The 22,056-nt window shown below is 50.4% G+C and overlaps 1 protein-coding gene across 4 annotated transcripts in view; it reads left to right on the top strand.

Annotated features, from left to right (window-relative positions):
• Positions 1–13,475: 13,475 nt before the first annotated feature.
• TDRD7 (tudor domain containing 7) overlaps positions 13,476–22,056 on the top strand; it is a 99,656-nt gene continuing 91,075 nt past the window's right edge. For 2 of the 4 annotated variants that reach the window (XM_059724544.1, XM_059724543.1), the window contains exons 1-2: positions 13,498–13,553; positions 14,565–14,683. The gene's annotated coding sequence lies outside the window, so the exon portion shown is untranslated. Of the gene's footprint in view, positions 13,554–14,561; positions 14,684–22,056 lie in introns of those variants that run through there. The other 2 variants (XM_006259248.4, XM_019490766.2) reach the window with 2 other exon arrangements.

Genomic DNA, 22,056 nt, shown 5'->3' with positions numbered 1-22,056 from the left:
GCTTCTAAATTAGAACTTCCTAGATCTTAAAGGCTGGAGGCTGCAAATGAGAGAGAAACAGCAGGGAAAAAAACCCCAAAACCCCTGGTCATAACCCACTTCACTCTCCTTTTCAGCATATACTCTCTGCCACTTCGACACAGAATATTGGGCAAGTTGGCTTTCTGGTCTGAGCCAGTAAATGGCAATTCTTAGGTTCTTATGTTTCAAGAGTTGGGCATTGACAGGATGTCAAAGAGGTTACAAGGACAGTCCACTGGCTCTGATCCATGCCACCTGTGGAATCCGGGCTCTTTGGCTTGCAGTGAGTATGTCTGGAGACATGTGAGAGCCCTGATCCCAAAGGGTGTTGGGGTTGATCTGGGTCCAGCCTTGCTTCAGGATTCAAACCAGGTACCAGAGAGGGGCAAGTCAGAACTTAGGGAAGAAAACAAGTGAACAATAAGGTCAGTTTGTGTGTGTAACACAAAATGTACAAGCCATTTTATACTGCAAAGGTGTTCTAGTTTCATGTTGCTGTATATATTAAGTTTCAGTGTAACCATGTTTGATAACGTGTTTGTATTTGCTATATCTTGTCCCCTCTCCTCTGCTGATCTGAGGAGAAACATGCTGTCTGAGCACATAAGCAGCAAAGTCCCCTCTAAGTCCCCTCTAGGTGTCCTGATACCTGTGGCTCTTTGTTTTAGAAACCTCTTGTTGTGTCCTGAAGGTAGAGAAACTGGTCTCAGTCTGGTACAGCAGGGGAGATGAGCCCCCTAGCCTGTAGACTGGGTGGTTGGCGTTCTTTTAAATTAATTGGGGGAGAGAGAGAGAGAGGCATGGAAGCCTGGTAAACCTTGATTGGCTATTTGGGATGATGTCATGCCAAGGTATATCATAGAATCATAGAAGTAGGGTCGGAAGGGACCTTGTAGATCTTCAAGTCAGACCCCCTGCCTGGGCAGGAGGAAAACGGCTCAAATGACCCCAGCCAGGTAGGCATCAAGCCTCTTCTTAAAGACCCCCAGGGTAGGAGCCAGCACCACTTCCCTTGGAAGTTGGTTCCAGATCGTAGCTGCCCTAACTGTGAAGTAGTTCTTATGGATGTCTAATCTAAACCTACTCTCCAACAACTTGTGGCCATTATTCCTTGTTATCCCGGGGGGCGCTAGGGGAAACAAGGTCTCCCCCAAACCTTTCTGGTCCCCCCCTAGTGAATTTATAGATGGTCACCAGGTCCCCCCTCAGCCTTCTCTTGTGAAGGCTGAACAGGTTCAGGTCCCGTAGCCTCTCACTGTAGGGTCTGCCCTGCTGTCCCCGGATCATGCGGGTGGCCCTCCTCTGGACCCTCGCAACGTTGTCCACATCCCTCTTGAAGTGGGGTGCCCAGAACTGGACACAGTACTCCAGCTGTGGCCTGACCAGTGTCGCATAGAGGAGGAGGATCACCTCCTTGGACCTACTTGAGATGCACCTGTGGATGCACGATAAGGTCCGGTTAGCCCTGTTGACTGTCACCTCGCATTGTTGGCCCATGTTCATCTTGGAGTCAGTGATGACTCCAAGATCCCTTTCTGCCTCCGTGCTCTCAAGAAGGGAGTTTCCCATCTTATAAGTGTGCTGCTGGTTACTACTGCCCAAGTGCAGCACCCTGCAGTCAGTATTGAAATGCATTGTCAGTATTGAAACGCATCCTGTTTTTGTTAGCCCACCCCTGCAACCTATCCAGGTCTTGCTGCAGTCTTTCCCTCCCTACTAGCATGCCCACCTCACCCCAAATTTTGGTATCATCAGCAAATTTAAACAGGTTGCTTTTCACCCCATCATCCAAATTGTTGATAAATTGAACAGTGCGGGCCCAAGGACCGAGCCCTGGGGGACTCCACTGCCCACTTCCCCCCAGGTCGAATATGACCCGTCCACCACCTCCCTCTGAGTATGACCTTTCAGCGAATTTGCAATCCATCTGACTGTGTAGGCATCAATGCCACAGTCGCCTAGTTTTTTAACGAGGATGGGGTGGTCGACAGTGTCAAAGGCCTTGCTGAAGTCCAGAAAGACTACTTCCATGGCGACACCTGCATCCAATGCTTTTGTGACCTGATTGTAAAAGGCAATCAGGTTGGTCTGACATGACCTGCCCCTAATGAAACCGTGCTGGTTGCCCCTCAGCATCACCCCTGATGCCGGCCCATCACAGATGTGCTCCTTGATCTTCTCAAAGAGTTTGCCCAGGATTGAGGTAAGACTGACGGGCCTATAGTTGCCCAGGTCGTCCCTCCTCCCTTTTTTAAAGATGGGGACCACATTGGCTATCTTCCAATCATCTGAAAGATATAGAAGTCTTCAAGCTGCAGCTAGAGAGAACTGCAAGGTGGAGCTGAATGTGAGCTGGAGCAAATGGCTCAGGGGGTGCAGTTTTCTTCACTGGAGAAGTGAGCCAAAGCAATGTAAAGGGGAAACCTAATCCTTTCTGGCCCAGAAGAGTTGTGCAATGGGGACTAGGAATGTTGGGGGTGCAGTACGCTGACAGGAGTTGTAGTCACCTCACAGCCATCACATGGAAGTGGAGATCAATGCTCCACAGCTTTTCAGTGAGCAATGAAGGGCTCCTTGCATCACAGAAGGACCGACACTAGTAGCTCGCCAAGGCTCAGTGAACCCAAGAAGCAACACAACATATATTTAACTATAAACCTTATTCTTTATAATGGATTACTACCACTGGGGTTTCAGGTAAGTGACAGGTAAACAGGTAAGTAATAGCAAAGGGGGACCCAGCAGCTTCCCCAAGCAGTTATAGACTCTATTAAACTACTAATACACAAATATAGAGGTACACAAAATATAAGGCACAATATTACACAATATAATAAAAATATCAAAATGAATATATATTTACATCTCATATTTAAAATTCTTGTTTCCCGGTACTGTGACCTGGAAACAGCTATCTAGCGTCCACTAGTGGCTGGAAAAGTTACTGTGGCCCTGGAAATGGCTCTGTATCGCCCCATGGTGGCTGAAAACGGTTCTGCAGCCTGGAAATGGGTCTCTAGTGCCGCCTGGTGGCCAAAAATGGTATGGTGGCCTGGAAATGGCTCTCTTTTTGCCTGCTGGTGGCTGAAAAAGGTACTGTGGTCCAGTAATGGTTCTCTAGCACCCTCTGGTGGTGGTGGCTGAAAATTGTACTGCAGCCAAGGGATGGCTCTCTAGTGTTCCCTTTGGCCAAAGATAGCATTGCAACCCCAAAATGGTCCTTTAGCTCCCACCTGGTGTCCAAAAAAAGTACTGCAACCTGGAAACACCTCTCAAGCAACCCTGGTGGCTGAAAATGGTTCTGCGGCCCTGGAAACAGCTCTCTAGTCCCTGGTCACCGAAAACAGTACTGTAGCTAGAAAACAGCTCTCTAATGCCCCTGGTGGCTGAAAAACATTCAGCAGTCCAGAAGAGTCTGTCTATTGTTCGCTGGTGGTGAAAAACAGTACTACAGCAGGGAAATGGCTCTGTAGCACTCCCTGGTGGGCAAAGATGATACTGGGCCCCTGAAAACAGCTATCTAGCTTTTCATGGTGGCTGAAAACAGTACTGTCCCCATGAATGGCTCACTAGTGGCCCCTGGTGGACAAAAACAGTACTGCGGCCCAGAAATGGCTCCCTAGCCCTCCCCAGTGGCCAAAGATACTGCTGTGGCCCCAAAAATGGTCCTCCAGTGCCTTCCGGTGGCTGAAAGCAGTACTGTGGCCCAGGAATGACTTTAGAGAAACCCGCTGGCAGAAAATGGTACCGCAGCCCCAAAAGTGCCTCCTAGCACCCTCGGTGGCCAAAGACAGTACTGTGGCCTGGAAACACCTCTCTAGTGCCCCCTGGTGGCTGAAAATGGTACTGTGACCCCAAAAATGTTTTGTAGCAATCTGCAGTGTCCAAAAAAGTTAATGTGGTCCAGAAATGGCTCTCTAGCACCCCATGGTGGCCCAAAATTGTACTGCAGCTGAGAAATGGCTCTCTAGTGCTCCTTTAGGCCAAAGATGGTATTGCAGCCCTCAAAATGGTCCTGTAGCGCGCCCCCTGGCAGCTGCAAAAGGTGCTGTGGCCTGAAAATGCCTCTGAAGCAACCCTGATGGCCAAAAATAGTTTTGTGGCCCCAAAAATGGCTTTCTAGTGCCCACTGGTGCCCAAAAACAGTCGTGCAGCCTGGAAACCCCTCTCTAGTGCCCCCTGGAGGCTGAAAAAGGTATTGCAGCCCAGGAATGCCTCTCTAGTGCCCACTGGTGGCTGAACATGGCACTTCAGCTGAAAAATGGCTCTCTAGCGCCCCAGTGGCTGAAGAAGGTACTGTGCCCCCAAAATGCCCTCTAGTGCCCCTGGTGCCCAAAAAAGTTAGTGCAGACCAGAAACAGCTCTCTAGTGCTCCCTGCTGCTGGAAAATGGTATGGTGACCCCAAAAACCACCCTTTAGCACTTCCTGTGGCCGAACACCTGACTGTGGCCCACAAATGCTTTTCTAGTGCTCCCTGGTCATCCAAAACAGTAGTCCAGCTCTGGAACGGGATCTGTAGCACCCTCTGGTGGCCAAAAAGGGTACTGTGGCCCCCAAAACAATTCACCAGTGCCCCTCCTTGCCAAAAAATGGTACTGCAGCCTGGAAATGACTCCCTAGTGCCCCTGGGGGGTGCCAAAAATGGTATTGAGGACCAGAAACCACTCTTTAGCACCCCCTGGTGGCCAAATAAGGTACTTCATACTGGAAACAGCTTTCTAGCACCTCCTGGTGGCTGAAAATGGTACTGCACACTGGAAACCACTCTCTATAAAGCAAATTCTTTCCTACCTAACAACAAATAATTTCTTCAGTTCTAGTGCTGCTATAGTCTAGTCTGTTTTTATTTGCCTCCGGTCTATGTTACAGGTAACCTTAGGCTGCTTCTGGAGCTCTTAACCCTGGACTGGCTGCATGTTAACAACTTTTAAGTGGCTTAAAGCCCTTGTTAATTGTCTTAATTTTATGCCACTTCAGGGCAGGATTATTTCTAATCCATCTAATATTGATTGTTCCTGTTACATTAACTTGCAGACACTCTGCACAGCTTTACTGCCCAAATTGAAGTCCTCCAACAGCCCAGGGCTCTCCTGAGCAGGGATCCAAGGGCACAGTGGGGCCGGGCACAGAGCCTTGCCCCCCTGGGTGTGTCCAGCAGAGCAAGCAGCGCAGCCCAGAGCACCTGATGGCTTCAGTGCACTCAACCACCACTCAAACCAGCCCTGCCACAGGAATTAATAGTAGATAAAATATTTGATTCAAGGTGGCATGGGTGCCAATGTATCTATTTTAGACTACATTGGTAAGTATCCCTCTATTTTTCAGAAGGACAAAGAAAATACTGAAAATATCTTGAATGCTACAATCAGTGAGGTTATCTGATTAGACGTTTATTTGTTAGGGTAGCCACCTGCTATGTCAGGCCATGGACTTCTAGGTCTGGGGCACCAGGACTAGGCAGAGTCTAGCACCAAGGTGGTCTATGCGCACAGCAGAGAAGAGGGCCAGAACCTGCTCACCCCAATGATCCAGGCACATAGGAACAGCCTGGCCAGGGCTGCTCCTATTTGGCTGTATGAGGCAGCAGTCAGGCTGTTTCTATGCAGCTTTGTGTGGGGCCAGCCTGGCCATGGCTGATCTGGCTGTGTAGGGCTTGGACATTTGGCAGCAGGGGAGCAGCAGTATCAAGTTCCACCACTCCCCCACTGCCAAATTTCTGGCCTGGGGGGAGCCCTACAGACCTGATTACAGATCTGTTCCCTATGATTCTCTGGGTCCTATCCTGCAGCCAATTTTTCACCCACCTGACTGTCTCAGAGTTAAACCCACAATCCTTCAATTTTCTCGTGAGAACATCATGGGATACTAGATCAAAGGCCTTTTGGAAGTCAATGTATACAATGTCAACCTGCTGTCTCATGTTCAGGTGGCAAGTTACCTGGTCATAGAAGGAGATGAGGTTGGTAAGACAAGACAGGCCTGTGACAAAGCCATGCTGGCTGTCATTCAGAATCTTAACTTCTGCAAGCTTATCTCAGATAGACTCCTTGATGAACTTTTCTGGGATTTTCCCTAGGATGGAAGTTAGGCTGATTGCCTTATATTTATCTGGATCCTCTATCCTGCCCTTCTTGTGTGGATGGGGACACACTGGCCTCTTCCAGTCCTCTGGGACTTCTCCAGCATGCCATGAGTTGTGGAAGAGTTTCACCAGCGGTTCCACAATGACCTCAGCCAGCTCCTTCAGCACTCTCAGATGAAGATCATCCGGTCCTGCTGACTTGAATATGTCTGTTTTTTTTAATTGGTCATACACCAATTCTACAGCAATAGTAGAAAGGAAATTATTCCTACCATGCTCATCCTATATTCTACCTGGCACTGTTTCCCTTTGGTCTAGTGAAAGACGGAGGCAAAGTAGTCATTCAGGAGTTCAGCTTTCTCCTGGGTACTGGTAACCAGCTCTCCTGAGTTGTTGAGCAATGGCCCCACGCTCCCATTTGTTTTCCTCCTGTTCCCTGTGTACCTAAATAAGGACTTGTGGTCTTTGATTCCCATTGCTAAAGTTTGGTCACCACTTTAGCCTTTCTTATCTGTTCCCTGCAAATGCGGGCTGTCATGGAATAGTCCTCCTTGCAGCCCGCCCTGAGCTACCATTGCTTATATGCCTCTTTCTTAAGAGGACTGTGATTTCCCTGGAAGCCCTTTTGGCTAAACCAGCCCTTCTGTTACTTTTTCTCTGAATGGGAATGGACTTTCTTGGTGCTTCAAGGATCATGTCCTTAAGGAACAACCACTCTTCCTGCACACCTTTCTCCTTCAGTCCCTGGAAGTCCCTGGCAGCACTTCCCATACTAGTGAACTAAGCTTGTTGAAATTTGCATTTTGAAATCCAAGACTTCAATTCTGCTATTCAGATTTGTCTGCCTTATGTCGGACAGTGAACATGATGGTTTCATGGTTGCTGTTGCCCAGACTTCCCTCTATATTTAAGTCAGTCACTAGGTTGTCTCCTTTGGCCAGGACCAAGTCTAGCAGAGCATCACCTCTGGTTGGCCAGTGCACCTCCTGACTCAGAAAGATCTCCTTGACACAGGTCAGGGAGGATCATGACTGATCCAACTTGGCTGAGTGTTCCTCCCAGGAGATGTCTGGATAATTAAAATCGCTCATGACAACCATGTCACATGCACATGTGGCCTCAGTCAATTCCTAGGTGAACTCCAGATTGAGTCCCCCCCCCCATGGTTTGGTGGTCTGTAGTATACACCTATGGTTAGGTCTCTCTCGCCACAGCCCCACTCAACTTAACCCAGAGGATTTCAAGCTGTTCATTTTTGGAGCTGATATCAGCATCCAAGAAGGCATACTGCTCTTTCACATAAAGAGCAATGCCACCGCCTTTCTTCCCCACCTGATCCCTTCTAAGTAGGGTGTAGCCCTCTGTAGCTATGCTTCAGTCGTGTGAGGAGTCCCACCAGGTCTCTGTAATCCCTACTGGATCATAATGCCCACTGGAGGGTAGGATGGCTAGCTCTTCCTGCTTGTTCCCCATGCTCCTGGCATTAGTATGTATGCACCAGAGTCCTTCTACTGAGGCCCTTGTCTTCCTGTCCCACTGATGGAGAACTATTCCCTCAGCTCCCACAAAAGTGGCTCTCCCAGTGTCCCTGTCTACAGGGATTATTTGTATGTTGGTCCCTGGACATGTTTGAATTTATGCATCCCCGTCCCCCAGCAGTCTTAGTTTAAAGCCCTGTCCAGAAGATCAGCAACTCTGGCCGTGAACAGGGACTTACCTTTTCTCGTGAGGTGGATACCGTCCCTTCCCAGGAGAGTCCTCTCTCCCTGAAGTGTGTGCCATGGTCAAGGAATCCAAAGCTTTCTCGGTGCACTGTAGCAGAAAGCCCCCTTTTCCTCTTGCCTGCATTTGCTTTCCCCTCTTTGGATATGTTTTTCCTCTTCTACCTTTTCTTCCTTCCTCTTTCTTTCATTATAAGATAAGGAATTGTGTTTTAAAGTTTGTATGTGTGCATTTTGTATCTCCCCTTGTATTTTGGTATTTTTATCTATTTGTGTGCCATGGCATTACTCTTGTAGCTTATATTTTATACTCTTCACCTTTTAACTAAATGTGTTTTAGTTTTTAGAAGTAAGTTATATACTGTAACAATGTTAACAAGGGCAGGAATCAAACCACACCTTCCCTGTATCAGGCGGTCCGTGAAAGAGCGAGTGAATCAGTGATTGAATGCCTAACAGTAGCAGGCTTCAGTAACAAGCAGTAATTAACACCTAGGGAAACTGCAGATCAGCCAAGGGAAGAAATCAATAGGAGACAATGTAGCAACCGGGAATTCTCTAAACTTCACTGTTCAAGGGCTAGAAGCCCTGGCCTGAGTTAATCAATGCCAGGGACCACCTTTTGGGGCAGAATATCTCCAGATTAACCGCTCCCAGAGCCCTATTCAAAATTAATCAACGGACTCCCAAACCTGCACATACGTGCAGATGACCCCTGGGGCTGACAGATGCCATCCAGTAGCCACCGAGGGGGAAGTCCCATGAGGGTCAACGACCCCTGAATTGGGCAAACCTGAAAACTGGAGAGTCACCAAAGTCTGCCAAGGACAGATAAAAAGCAGTGAAAAGTGACCCTCAGCAGTGCCCTCTTGATCTCCAGCTTGACCAGCACCTGACCTGTCCAGCCACAAAGACCAGCTGGCAACCCCCTTTTGGAGGATAACACCACGCTGGAAGAAGCCTCGACTGGCCATCGATGGCAGACTCCAGCACTTGTAGGATAGGTATACCTGACTCTGGCCCCCCCCCCCCCACATTTGTAGCTTGCTACTGTGTGTGTGCATGTGTGTGTGTGTGTGTGCAAGAGGACCAGACCCAAGGTTATGATTTGACTTCATTACAGTGTTTCAATCCTCCTAATAAACCAGAATTTTAAGGATCCCGAGTTGGACATTTGTAGCCAACAGCACCAGCGTCAGAGTTGCTGGTTCACTTCATCGACACAGCCTTCCCTTCTGGGACTGTGGCCTGAAACAGGGAGCACAGAAGAAAAGACTACCTGCCCCAGCCCTTTGAGCCCAGCCCAGAGCCCTGTAGTCACTCATGACCCAGTCTGGATTGCTCCTGGCCGTGTCATTAGCACCTCCTCGCTGCTGTTTGCCCTGCGCTGCCCTGGCAATGTGCCTTCTGTATGCGGGATTGCAGTGAGAGCAGCGGCATGGGACTACACCCCTCAAAGCAGCAGCACAAACAGGGGGTTAATCGCCAAGGCAGCAGTGAAGGGGGGACAGATGACAGCTCGCAGTGGTGGGGAGATCTCTGCATGGCTCTGCTGTCCCCAGCCATGCCAGGTCATGCCCACAGGGCTGCAGATGCCCCAGGGGGCAGAAGCAGAGTGGGAACCTGCACCCACAGCCTTCGTCTGCTTCATGCACAAATCTGGGAGTCACAGATCCTCCCTGCCCCCTGGGAGTGCATATGGCAGTGGGGAGCTGGCCCTCCTCCTCCCCTGGATGAGCCACCTATGGCCCCAATCTGCTCCCCACTGGGGCCCTGCAACCATAAATTGCAGCTCTGGGCCCCCAGCTCCACCTGGCTGGGCAGTAGCCCCAGCCCTGCCCAGCTTCCTTCCTACAGGGGCCTCAATCCCCCTGTCCACCCCCTTGCCCTCTCCACTTACCTGCTGGAGCTGCTGTGCAGGCTGTCTGGGGCCACATGCATGTATATGCATGTGAGGCCAATGTCTCACTGCCTTCCTCCTGCCCTCTCCAAGCTCCCTGCAGGCTGGAACTCTGCCTGCAGGGAGCAAACTGCAAAATGGCAAAATTTGCGGGTTTCTCTTGTAAAACAAGAAATCCATGTTTGCCTCTGGAAAAAAGGTAACATCTGTGGTTTACTCCGTTTTTCCTTGGGGAAACAGAAAATCTGGATCCCTGCTTATAAGTACCCAGCTGCTTGTCAAAGACCTCGCTGAAATCCCTTAGGACATTTTGTAAGGTGTCCATTATGATCTTGTGCACCCCTATTTATTTGATACCCAGTGGATCAAATGATTCTCCTCCTAATGAGCTTGCTGTCAGACCCTTAGCAATTAGTAGCCAGAGGACCCCTCAGTCCTGCTAGAGTGGATGTTGACATAACATAAGCCCTTCAAACCTGATGTTTGTTATAATCTACAGCACGGGTGGGCAATTAATTCAGTTGGCAAGCCACTTAATAAGTTTTAGTGAGCTGTCACATAAACTATTTCAGAAGATATCATAATAAATTATAGGTAAAAAATTATATACTAAAAATCAAACATATACTATAACATATTTTATTGTTATTTCAAAAAATCTTTTTTGTCCTGATGTATTTTTTGAGTAGTGCACATAGAGGCGGTTGCATAATAGTTCAAAATAAAGTCTTACTCTTGTATATTGTGTGTTTGGGTGGGGGGGTGTGCATGTATGTGGGGAGGGCTGCCCATGCACTGGGTCATGGGAGCCAGCAGGGGTGGGGAGAGGGGGACAGGGGACACATGCAGCAGAACTCACTCAGGAGGTGCAGGTGTGGTCTGCATCCCCCAGCCCCCCATCCAGCTGGCAGCTGCCCCCATGGCACTTCTCATGGAGCTAAGCTCCACCCATTTCTGCCTGGGGCAGCCTGCACCACACTCCCATCCAACCCCATCCCAAGCCCACCAGACAACACTGCCCCAGCCCTGGTCTCAACCAGCATGCCCAGCTTCCCAGCAGGGCTGCTGCGGCAGCCATCTGGGTACTGCTCAGCTCCCCCTGCCCTGCTGCACCACTCTGGAGGAAGCCATGGGGATGCATGCCAGACAGCAGCTGCCCAGCCAGGTTGGGGGAAATCTGCAGCTGGGCATAGGCAGCTCCTGCCCCAGCATGCAGAGCTCCAGCTCCAGCTCTCAGCTGCTTTCCACTCACTTGGCCACCTGCAGGTGGCTCCTCATTGTGCCAGGTGGGCACAGTGGGAAGATGGCTAGGAATTGGAGTTGAAGCCCTGTGTGCTGGGGCATTAATTACTCAGCTGCAGCTTTCCTCCCACCTGGCTGGGCATCGGCTGCCTGGAACATGTCCCCATGGCTTCCCCATGTTACCTGCAGCCCAGAGTGGTGCAGCACCAGGGGGCAGCCAAACAGTACCTGGACAGCTGTATCAGCAGCTCTGATGAGAAGCTGTGCCCACTGGCTGGGCTGGGGCTGGGACCAGGGCTGGAGCAGTGCTGTCTGGTAAGCGGGGTGGGCATGGGTGGGAGCATGGTGAGGGCTGCCCCAGGCAGGAGCAGGCAGGGCTTAGTCCCACATGGAGCACAAGGGGGGCAGCTGTGGGCCAGATACCAGCAATTGGTCGGTGTCCGCCCATGGAACTGGCCTGCAGGCTGTATTTTGCCCTCCCCCGGGTTAACCAGACACAATTCATTCACTACTTTGTTTATGGGGGGAGTGAAGCACAAAAACATCTGCTGCCAGCAGCCAGTGCTGTCCAAAGTGTTGTTTGTGCCAAGAGCTTAGAGCTGCCCTAGTATGCCTCTGTTCAAGAGGCACGTTTTTTTTAAAACACAGCTTTATTAAATACAAGTTTGATGGTTTAGAACCTATACTGGCAGGATCTTCTGTTCTTTGGAAATGCAGACTAAATGCCCCAAGGCATTTAGTTGACTACACAAGATTAGCAGTTGCTAATATTTTGGCAGAAAACTAGGAAGCATTAAGCACTGTAATGCAGTTTCATTGTTACAAATCAAAGCACTCAAGCCATGAATCGGTTCTGCCTGTTCATCCCCCTTCTTTCTTACAGTACATGAAAGTTAAGAAAAATGAGAGATTATTTTCTGTAACCTTACTTCTGAGTCTCTACAGTGTGCTCCATTCTCATTTTCCAAGCTGTTCTTTGCTACTACAGAGCTAGAGACCTGGGTTTGTTTGCTTGGGGTTTTTTGTTTTTTTGGGGGGGTTTTTTGTTTTGTTTTTTTTGGGGGGAGGAACATCCTCCTATACCCATATGCCTTCAGGACCTAGGACTTTAGAAAAGCACTCAAAATTGCTCAGTTCATGGCAGAAAAGTTGGAAACCCCAACAAATCAATATTCATAGTTGTTCAAGGAAGTGTTTTCTTTTAAGACCAGGAAAGAGGGCTCCCTCATGGGCAGATCTAGGATTTTGACAAGCAGGGTGCAGATGGTAGGATGCATCCTTGTATGTAACACAACACACTTTTTTCTACAGTTAGAAAGAAACTAGAAGCTTCACTAATAGCAGGGATCCTGGTATTCTGTCTTCTAAAATGGCAACATCTCTGATAAAACTCCAGACTTTCTCTGATTAAAACCCCCAAATCTGTGTTTTTCTGTGATGAAAATGAAACACCACTAGAGAAAGAGAGAGAACGAGAGAGAGAGAGGGTGGGGTGGGCAATTATTTTGGGCTGAGGGCCACTTACTGAGTTTTGGCATGCCATTGAGGTCTGCATGACAGGCAGCCAGGGGCAGATAAATATTAATCTTCTAAAATGTTTAGGGGCCCCGCCGGCCCGATAGGATGGCCTGGTGGGCCGCAATTTGCCCACCCATGATACAGAGCTACCAGTTGAATGCAATGTTTTATTGATACATTTACAGTTTTAAAGCCTGCCAGTGCCTCAGTCACTATTTCTATATATAAAGGGCTTAGTCCATCTGTCTGTGTATCTGTCTGTTCCTAACGCTCTCTGGGGCATGGCTGCAGTGGAGCAGGCCAGGCGGTCGTGGATGGGGGAGGAACTCTCAAGCTTGGAGGCGGTGGAGGGGGACGGAGCGGGATGGTGGAGCACCACCATGACGGAGGGGACAAAGCAGGGGGGCAAGACCAGCATAAAGGGGTGGCCGTCATAGAGGACTTCCCTGTTTTCTGCTATGCTGTCCTCTATTGATATGAAACCTGACGTCTTCATGTCCTCTTGAAGAGAAAATACAGGCTCTAAAGAGGTCAGGTTTTGTATCGATAGAGGACAAGAGACTGTCCTCTATGTTGGCTCCTTATATGTGGTGCTGAGGCGGGCGTGGTGCCCTCGGTTATTTTGGGGGAGGGGGGCGGGTGAGGGTGGGTCCCTTCCAGGCATTCACCCCGCAGCTCGTGGGGAGCAGCTGTTCCCGCTTCCTGGGCGGGCGGAGCTGACCCGGGCCGGGCCGGAGGCACCTTTCACTTTCCTTTCCTCTCAGGGAGCCGGGGGGCGGGGCGGGGCTGCCGTTGTCTTGGCCCCGCCCCGCGAAGGTATCACGGGGGCGGGGCTGCTGCGTCCACTTCGGCGGTTGGGGATCGCCGCCGCCGCTGCTGCTGCCGGCACCCGGGTGGGCCAGGCAGGCTCCCAGCTCTGCACCTGCGGCCGGAGGGAGCAGGAAGTGGACGCGGCGCGTGCGCCGCCGCGAGGGGCGTGTGCGGTTAAAGTCGTTGGAACGGCGCGGGGCTGGGCGGCTCCTGTGTGCGGGCGGTGGCAGCGGGCCCGGCCCGGCTCGCTGGCGCGAGGTGAGTTAGGGGCGCCGGCACGTATCGGCTTCGCCCAGGGTGAGGAGCGGGCCGGGGCCGGGACTGGGGCCTGCGCCAGGGCAGCTCCGGGCCGGCTGGTCGCTCTCTATAGCCGTCGCCGGGGCCCCCGCAGAGCCGGCCTGGCGAGCGGGGACCTGCCGTGGCGCTGCTCGAGCCGGGAGGAAAGCCCCCCTCTGGCCTCGGCCTGGGACGCGGACCCCGCCCCCGCCCCTGGGCCCGCCTGTGCTCCGGCCCTGGGGCGCTGCGCGAGGTGCGGGAGGGCCCAGGTCTGGGAGCCGGCGGGCGCTGCGGCTTGGCAGGGGTGCTGTGGGCTGCTCTTCCTGTACCCCTCGAGCCGGGCGGTAAGGGCTTGGATCTCCCGTGGCCCGGGACAAGTCCAGAGTTGGCTGTAAGGCACCTGGTCAGAGCTGGGTGGCACATGGAGAGTCTGCCAGGCAGGGCAGCACTTCCGAACAATATGTAATTGCTACGGCTTTTGGTTGTAGCCCGTGGGTCTAAGGACAGGCAGGCAAGGCTCTTCGGGTAGGAGTGAGATCTCTTATTAGACCAACTGAGTAGTTGCGGGGGGGTGTCTTTGCAAGCTCTCGGTCACAAGCACCCTTCTTTAGGCATAGGGAGACTGCTGTTGTTCTGAGCTCTGGGAGGAATGAAAGAAGCTAAAAGTGACAGGAGGTCAGTGAGAAGATAAATAGGTGGAAACTAAGAAAACAGTGGGTAGAGAAAGAGGGGTGGGGAGTGGAATAGGTGAAGGGGAATGCCAAAGCTAAGCAAAGGGATACTCTGCTGTAGTAAAGAGTTCTCCAGAAGTAGAAAAGAGGCAGTCTGTGAGCCTAAATAGCTGGAAATTAGGAAAACAAAGGGGGAGTGGGGGGATGTAGATGCTAACTTCAGTTTAGGCAGGTGAATCAGATGTCAGGCAGGTTGCAATGTGTCATAAATTCAATGTCTATATTGAGTCCATGATTGATTTATTTTTTTTGTATCCAGTAGATTTATGAAGTGAAATTCATAAGCTAATCTATGAAATGTGTTTTGAAAGTTCCCTTTGAGGATTAGAGCTGAGAGGTCAGAGGAGGAGTGATTGTCTCGTGAGAAGTGTGTACACACAGGTAATTGGGTATTTTTGTCTTTGATAAATTTTCAGTGTGCATTCATTCTGGTATGCAGTTGTTTTGGTTTCTCCTACATATTTCCATCAGGGCATTTGGTGCCTTGGATGAGATGTATAACATTTCTGGAGGTGCAGGTGTAAGATCCAAGAATGGTAATGGGGTGTGGTTATTGTGGGAGTGGTGGAGGTGTGTTGGCAGGTTTTGCATTCCTTGTCCTGACATGGTCTTGGATCCATTAGCTGTGGTTTGGGTCATAGGGAGTTTGCTTCTGGTAATGAGATTAGCAAGGTTTGGTGCTTGTTTAAACGCTAGAATAGGTGGCTCTGGAAAGATCTCTTTATGAATTGGAACTTCTTCTAGTATGAGTTGCAGTTATTTGAGGATTTTTCCATGTAGGTTCCAGAGAAGGGTGGTATGCCATAATAACTAATGGTGTGCGATTCATGGGGATTTTCTTTTTGTACTGCAGCAAATCTTCACATGGTATCTGGGTGGCTCTTTCAAAAGTATAATCTCGTTCTTTGAGTTTAAAACTCGGTCCTTTGGCAGTTTTACATAAAAGAAGCTAACAGACAGCTCTCTGACCCTACCAACTATAAAACAAACAAACAAAACTAGAGGAAGATCCAACTCCCCTTTTCATCAAAAAACTCAAAACCACCATCACTTCCATTTGAATCACAAGAAAAACTTCAGACCCCAATCCCTCTGCTACCTAATTCAGGGACATTTTACATGCTCCCTAAAATCTCCAAATGAGGGAACCCAGCAGACCTATCATTTCCAACCATGGAACCCTAACGGAAGAAATATTGGGTTTCATGAACTCCATCCTAAAACCACTTGTCACCCAAAGACTGAGTTTTATCCAAGACACAACAGACTGTCTGCAAAAACTCAAAAACATAGACCACTTTCCGAGTAATACCCTCCTAGCTGCCATGGGGTGTCACTAACTTATATACCAGCATCCCACACCAGAATGGCATCCAAGCCTGCCTCATATCTACAAGAGTGAAGTTACAACTCAGAGTACAGACCTCAGGATATTGATGAATTCATAGGGCACATTCATACACGCAGGCACGTGTGCTTGCAACAGCTTGAATAGGAGCAGCACAAATTTGTGTCAGAGACTTCTGCCCCAGCACATGTGCCTGAACATGCATCTTGGTGTGGGACAAGTTGTGCCACTTGGGGCAAACTGACCCTGCCCTGCTCCTCCTGGATCTGCAGCCAGGGGGAGTTCAAAGCTGGGGCCAGCACCCCCAGCAGTATAAAAAGCTGCCCTGGTGAGTAGCTCGGGGCTACTTGCTCTCAGGTGCTTCTAAGGCCCAGCAAGTTGACATATAGGGACGCTAGCCCCTGGTGCCAGCTGGACTGCTGCAGCAGCGCTGACCTAGAGTGGCCCCTGCACCCTCTACCCACTGCAGCAGTCTAGGAGGCGGGGCTGCTGCCTGGCTGTGACCTGCTGCTACCTACGACAGCATCCACCCCCTTGGATGTGCAGACCCATGTCTATATGCTGCCAGACCTGGATGGGGATTGCACAGTCATCTGGGCTGTGGCATAGCACTGCAGCAGAGCCGTCTGCCCCTCGGGGCCAGCTGCCAGTGGGCTGTAGGTATACAGTTGGCCTTTGTATGGCACTGCTGCTATGTGTTCCCCTGCTCTGCTATCTGTGCAGCTATCTTTTGGAAGATGTGCTCAGTGTGATGGTCTGCTGTGAACTGTCAGAGCCTGTCCTCTTGGGCCTAAATGGCCAGGAGGTCAGCCACCTCACTTGCCTTCCAGCTGGGTCCCTGGTGCCAGCCCTGGGCAGGCTCTTCTGCCTGGGTCCTGCCACTTGTCTCATTGGCAGGAATCCTGGTGTTTCCTGTTTAAAAATTGCAAATTCTCTGATTTAAAAAAAATAAAATAAAAGTCCCAAATTAGAGAGAGAGAGATCGATCGATCTGTGGTGCAATGTTTTATTGATATATTTACAACTTTAAAGCTGTTTGGAAGCCTATCAGTCCCTCTGTCACAAGCGTAGGCAATTTTGTCTGGAGGGCTGCTTACCAAGTTTTGGCGAGTTGTTGATGGCCATACGAGTAGCCCTGGCCCTTGACAGGTGTCCTGCACCCGGTTGCCATCTTATGACTGGAAGTCCTGCCCCCTAACCCCTGACCTTTGCCACCAGAGGTCCCTCCCCTTGCCCCCCAGAAGTATTCTTTTCAGCAAGGGGTTTTGCCATCTCAGAACCAGAGAAATACCAAATTATATTATAAAAAATTGAACAGCTACAACATTCATTATTTTGATTCCAAAAAATATTTTGGCCTCATTTACATGTGTTTGTGTAGGGTACAGAGAGGTGATTGCACACTAGCTTAAATGAAGTCTTTTGTGTATGTTGGGGGGCATGGGGGTGGGTATAGGTATGTGGGGTGCGGGAGCATGTGGGTATGTGCATGATTATGTGGGGTGTGTGTGGGTATGGGGTTTGTGGGGGCGATGGCTGGGGTATGTGATGGGGTGTGAGTTGGTCTGCATGTATGATAGTGCAAGCGGGGGTGTGGGTGCATGTGTATGGGATGTGCTTGTGGGGCTTACCCTATGAACTCTCTTGCACTCACCCCTCCTGCTTCTGGCCCCGGGATACCAGTGCAGGTTCCACAATCTGGTGGTGCAGCTGGGAGCCACATGGTGCTGCAGCAGTGTGTGGGCAGGAAAGTGGTGAATTGGCAGCTATAGGCTGGGGGTGAGTGGCAGTGAGTGGGCATACAGGAGTGTGGCAACAGCTGGGCGGGAGTGTGGGGCCTGCATTGGTGCCCCAGGGCCAGCTCCAGCAGGGCTCAGAGCAGGGCGGCAGGAGCATGGGGCCGAGCTGGTAGGGGCTCTGGAGCCGGGCTGCCTCCTCTCTCTCCCTGATGGCACAGCCTGGCCTGGCTCCATAGAGCCCCTGCCAGCCCTCACCTTGCACTTTCCCTGCCTGGCCCTGGAACACTGGTGCAGGCCCAGCTGTTGCTGCACTCCCATGTGCCCACTTGCTGCCACTCCCCCCCCCCCCCCCCCCCCCCCCCCCCCGGCTGCTGCTGCTTTCACAGCTTTCTTTCCTGCTGTCGCGTTCCAGTACCATGAGGTTCCTGGCTGCAGGACTGTCCGTTGGGGGGGGGGGGGGGTAAATCAAGGTGACCGCCCTGGGCCTTGCGCTTGGGGGGGGGGGGGGGGGGGGGGGGGGGCCGTGGAGCCAGGCAGAGTGGTGACTGCGCTGCTTCTGGCTTCACATCTGGCTGCTTGGCACCCCCCTGCTGAATCCGCCACTCCGCATCTGGCCAATTGCCACCCAGCCCTAAGCACTGAGGCGATCACCTGCGGTCCTCTCCTGCCTCTTTCCCCCCACACTCTCTTATCTGAATTTCCCTCTCCGGTGGAGGGAGGCGGGAACAGCCCCACAGTTCCAGGCCAGAAACTCATGCTATAACTGAGGTAAATAGATGACATCAACATTTGGACTGCAACCCTCCAGTTCCTGATTTCCACCAAAAACTCAACAATCATCACCCCATCCATCAGACTATCTCTTGAATACTCTAACACCAGCATTTCCTTTTTAGACACCATGATCAATATTGAAAAAGGTAAAATACAAATCGCCCTACACAAGACACCCCTGGACCAATGTGCATATCTACACAGAACCAGCAATTGCCCTAAACACACCAACAAAGTTGTAATTTACAGCCAAGCCCTTTGATACCACTGCATTTTCACTGAGGAGAATACCCATGATTGGCCCCCCACCCCCTTGCAAATCTCAAAAGGGCCTTCGCCCAACAAGGACACTCCTTGAGAGAGAGAGAGATCGTACTTTTGACAAAACTACCCAGATACAATGTGAAGATTTGCTGCAGTACAAAAAGAAAATCCCCATGAATTGCATGCTGTTAGTTGTGACATACCACCCTTCTCTGGAACCTACACGGGAAATCCTCAAACAATTGCAACCCATACTAGAAGAATACCCAATTCTTAAAAGAGATCTTTACAGAACCACCCATCCTAGCCTTTAAACAAGCACCGAACCTTGCTAACTCCATTACCAGAAGTAAACTCCCTATGATCCAAACCACACCAAATTCAGTATTAAGGTGTTGTATCTCTCTGTCTGAGATTCCAGTGTGCTTTCCATTTAAGTTTTGCTTCTCAAGGATTTTAAGACCCTTCCTCCCCGCCCTTTATAATGTACAGCTGTTCTTGCTGTACAAATGTAAGTTTTTAAAAGGAAACCTCCATCTGTATTTTATTCTGTTTCTGTGAGATGAAGTACAGACAATCAAAAAGACCACAGCTGAATCGACTCAGACTTTGCTAAACTGCATAGATTGAACCAATAGACAAGTGAACAGACATTTAGTTTGATTCTGGAAATGCAGCTGCATGCCTACAGTGACCCAGGCCAGAAGCCAGGGTGTGCTAGAGCATGCCTTTCAGCCCTCTCAGCCAATCTGCTTGGCTGGAGCAGACAGGTTGAGCCAAGGCTAGCCTGCCCAGCCTGCAAAGGGTGGGTGGGGTGGGGTGGATGCTGGGAGGAGTAAAGCATCCTGGGATGCTGGAGGACTGTGAGTTAACTTGAATCTGAAGGGGAACGGGGACAAAAGTTCAATAAACCAATTTAACCTAAATCGTTTAAGTCTGATATTATAGCCATTCAGGTTTATCTTAAACCAGTTTTGGCTGCTTTGAAAGCGGGTTATGTGCACTGAACTTCTGTTGTGTTACAGATTTGAACTGGTTTCTAGTCACCAGGGACCCTGGTTTTCCTTGATTAAAAATTGCAAATTCTCTAATAAACCCCAAAATCTGAGACTAAAGGTCCCCCACAGCCCTTGTGGGCTATGGGGGAGTGGGGGGTTGGCTCCCTGCCACTGCACACACTCCCAGGAGGCAGGGGGAACCTGTGACCCTCCCCAGATCTGTATGTGGGACAGGTGCTGGCTCCTGCCCTGCTTCCCTCTCCTGGGGCCTCCACAGCCTCGTGGGTGTGACCCGGCATGGGAGGGAACAGCGAAACCACATGGAGAAGCTACTTGCTGCTGCAAGCTCTGTACTGCCCTGGCAACGTGCCTCCTGCGTGCGGGGCTGCAGTGAGAGCAGCAGTGCAGGGTAGTGCGCCTCAAAGCAGCAGCATGCGCAGGGGGCACATCACCAGGGCGGCGCAGATCTTGCAGCAGCAAGAAGATCCTTGTGTGGCTCCGTTGTTCCCTATCATGCCGGGTTGTGCCTGCTGGGCTGCAGAGGCCCTATGGGACTATTTGGTGTCCTCAGCTCACGGATAAAAACTGCTAGTCTCTATGGGCTGCTACTGGGTAGGCGGCCGGCGTGTTCCGTCATCCACTGGATCTGCGTCAAAGAGCACGTCCGGCCGTGGTCTTTCCGATGTCTTTAAAATCTAGGCACTGCCACTGGGTTTTGGCAGCCTGCGCCTTAAAAACACCAACTGATTCCTGGGGACAACAAAAAAGAAAACGGGGCATGCACGTGCAAGGTCATAGGGCCAAAACAAGTGCTCCTCGGGGGGACACCGAGCAGAGCACCCCAGACAGTGCCCATCCTAGGGAGGGAAGCAGAGTGAGAGCCTGTGTGTGCAGCCTGTGCCTGCCCTACCCAAAGATCTGGGGGGTACAGGTCCCCCCCCCGCCCCTCAGGAGTGTGCACAGCAGTGGGGGGCTGGCCCTTCCCTTCCCCCAGATGAGTCCCCCACAGCCCTGTCCTGCTCCCTGCTGGGGCCCTGCAGCTGTGCACTGCAGCCCCTAGCCCCAGCTCTGCCTAGTTTCCTCCCTCCCTACAGGGGCCTCAGTCCCCCTCTTGCCCCCCACTTACTTGTGGGAGCTGCTCTCCAGGCTGCCTGACAGCCATGTGCATGTCCCTCCTCTGTGCATGGCGCGCCCTGCCTAACCACCCTCCTGCTCCCTCCCAGCCCCTTGCAGGCTGGAACTCTGCCAGCCTTCAGGGAGCTCATTGCAAAACTGCAAACAAAATCCATGGGTTTCTCTGGTAAAATGAGAAATCCATGTTTGCCATGGATTTACTCTGTTTTTTCCGTGGGAAACAGAAAACGTGTATCCTTGGTAATAACACTAGAGGGGAAGAAAATATATAGGTTTCCCTTGCTTTATGCTGTGCATGCGTTTCTGGTTAATGGTGCATAACTCAAATTTGCATAAAGGGAACCCACTTTAGAATGTAACAAATAGGGATATGTTCCAAGACCTCAACTGTATTGACCCCCAGACCCATTTCTACCACTCTTACAAGACAGTTTTGGTACTCACCAACAGCAGACAGTACACACAAGCACAGGGTGGTGGTGAATGTTACCATAATGGGGATGGCAACTACAGAAATACATCACAGACAACAAGTGAGGAGCATAGATCCACACAGGAGACTCTTATTTTGGTGCACGTCACTCCCACAATGCACCACACAAAGCAGCTGACTGTGGGCTGCCACCATACCGATTGCATAAAAGTGAATTTATCTTGCATATAATGAATTTTTGGTATAAAAAGGGTCATTGCATAAGAGCGAATTCACACATACAGAACCCACATGAAGTGAAGGAAACCTGAATCTTTAATCAAGCAAATGGTCTGAGAGCGCAAACATTAATCATTTGATTATTGCATGGTGGTATTACAGGACAGAGTCAAGGCTGTTCAAGCGCCCTAATTGTATGTTTCCTTATCTAAATGTGCCTGGATTTGGGGGTGGAGGTTAAGTTAACCCTTACTTCTGAATAGCCTGTAGTTTTTATAATGCTCTGTTTGGGGATATAACATAGGCTTGTAACCATTCCAGTAGTCTTGCCTGGGGAATAATTACTCGCGTGTACTTTCCCATATAATTCTATAGTTTTGCTTGAGGAATAATATAAGATATTTAAATATGCTTTTAAAACATCTTGGATCTCTCTGCTCAGCGCTGGTTAGGCCTCATTAGGAGTGAGTGCAGTTCTGAGCCCCACATTTTTTAACAGGATGTGAAGAAGTTGGAGAGGGCCCAGAGGCAGGCAACAAAGATGATAAAGGGCTTGGAAAGCACGTCATGTAAAGAGAGACTGAAGGAGCTAGGCATGTTCTGCTTGCAGAAAAGGTGCTTAAGAGGGGACATGATAGCAAACTTCAAATACCTGACAGGCTGCCATAAAGAAGAGGGAAAGAACCTTTTCTCTCTGTAGAAAGAGAGAAGGACACAGACCAATGGCTTGAAGTTGCAGCAAAGTAAGTTTAGATGGGGTATCTGGAAAAAACTTTCACTTTTAGAATAGTGAGGCAGTAGAATAAACTGCCTAGAGAAGTTATGGACTTTCCATCACTGGAGGT

This window comes from Alligator mississippiensis, chromosome 3, assembly GCF_030867095.1.
Source record: "Alligator mississippiensis isolate rAllMis1 chromosome 3, rAllMis1, whole genome shotgun sequence".
Taxonomy (NCBI): domain Eukaryota; kingdom Metazoa; phylum Chordata; order Crocodylia; family Alligatoridae; genus Alligator; species Alligator mississippiensis.
The sequence above is the reverse complement of the archived record's forward strand: the minus strand, read 5'-3'. Positions and strand labels throughout refer to the sequence as shown.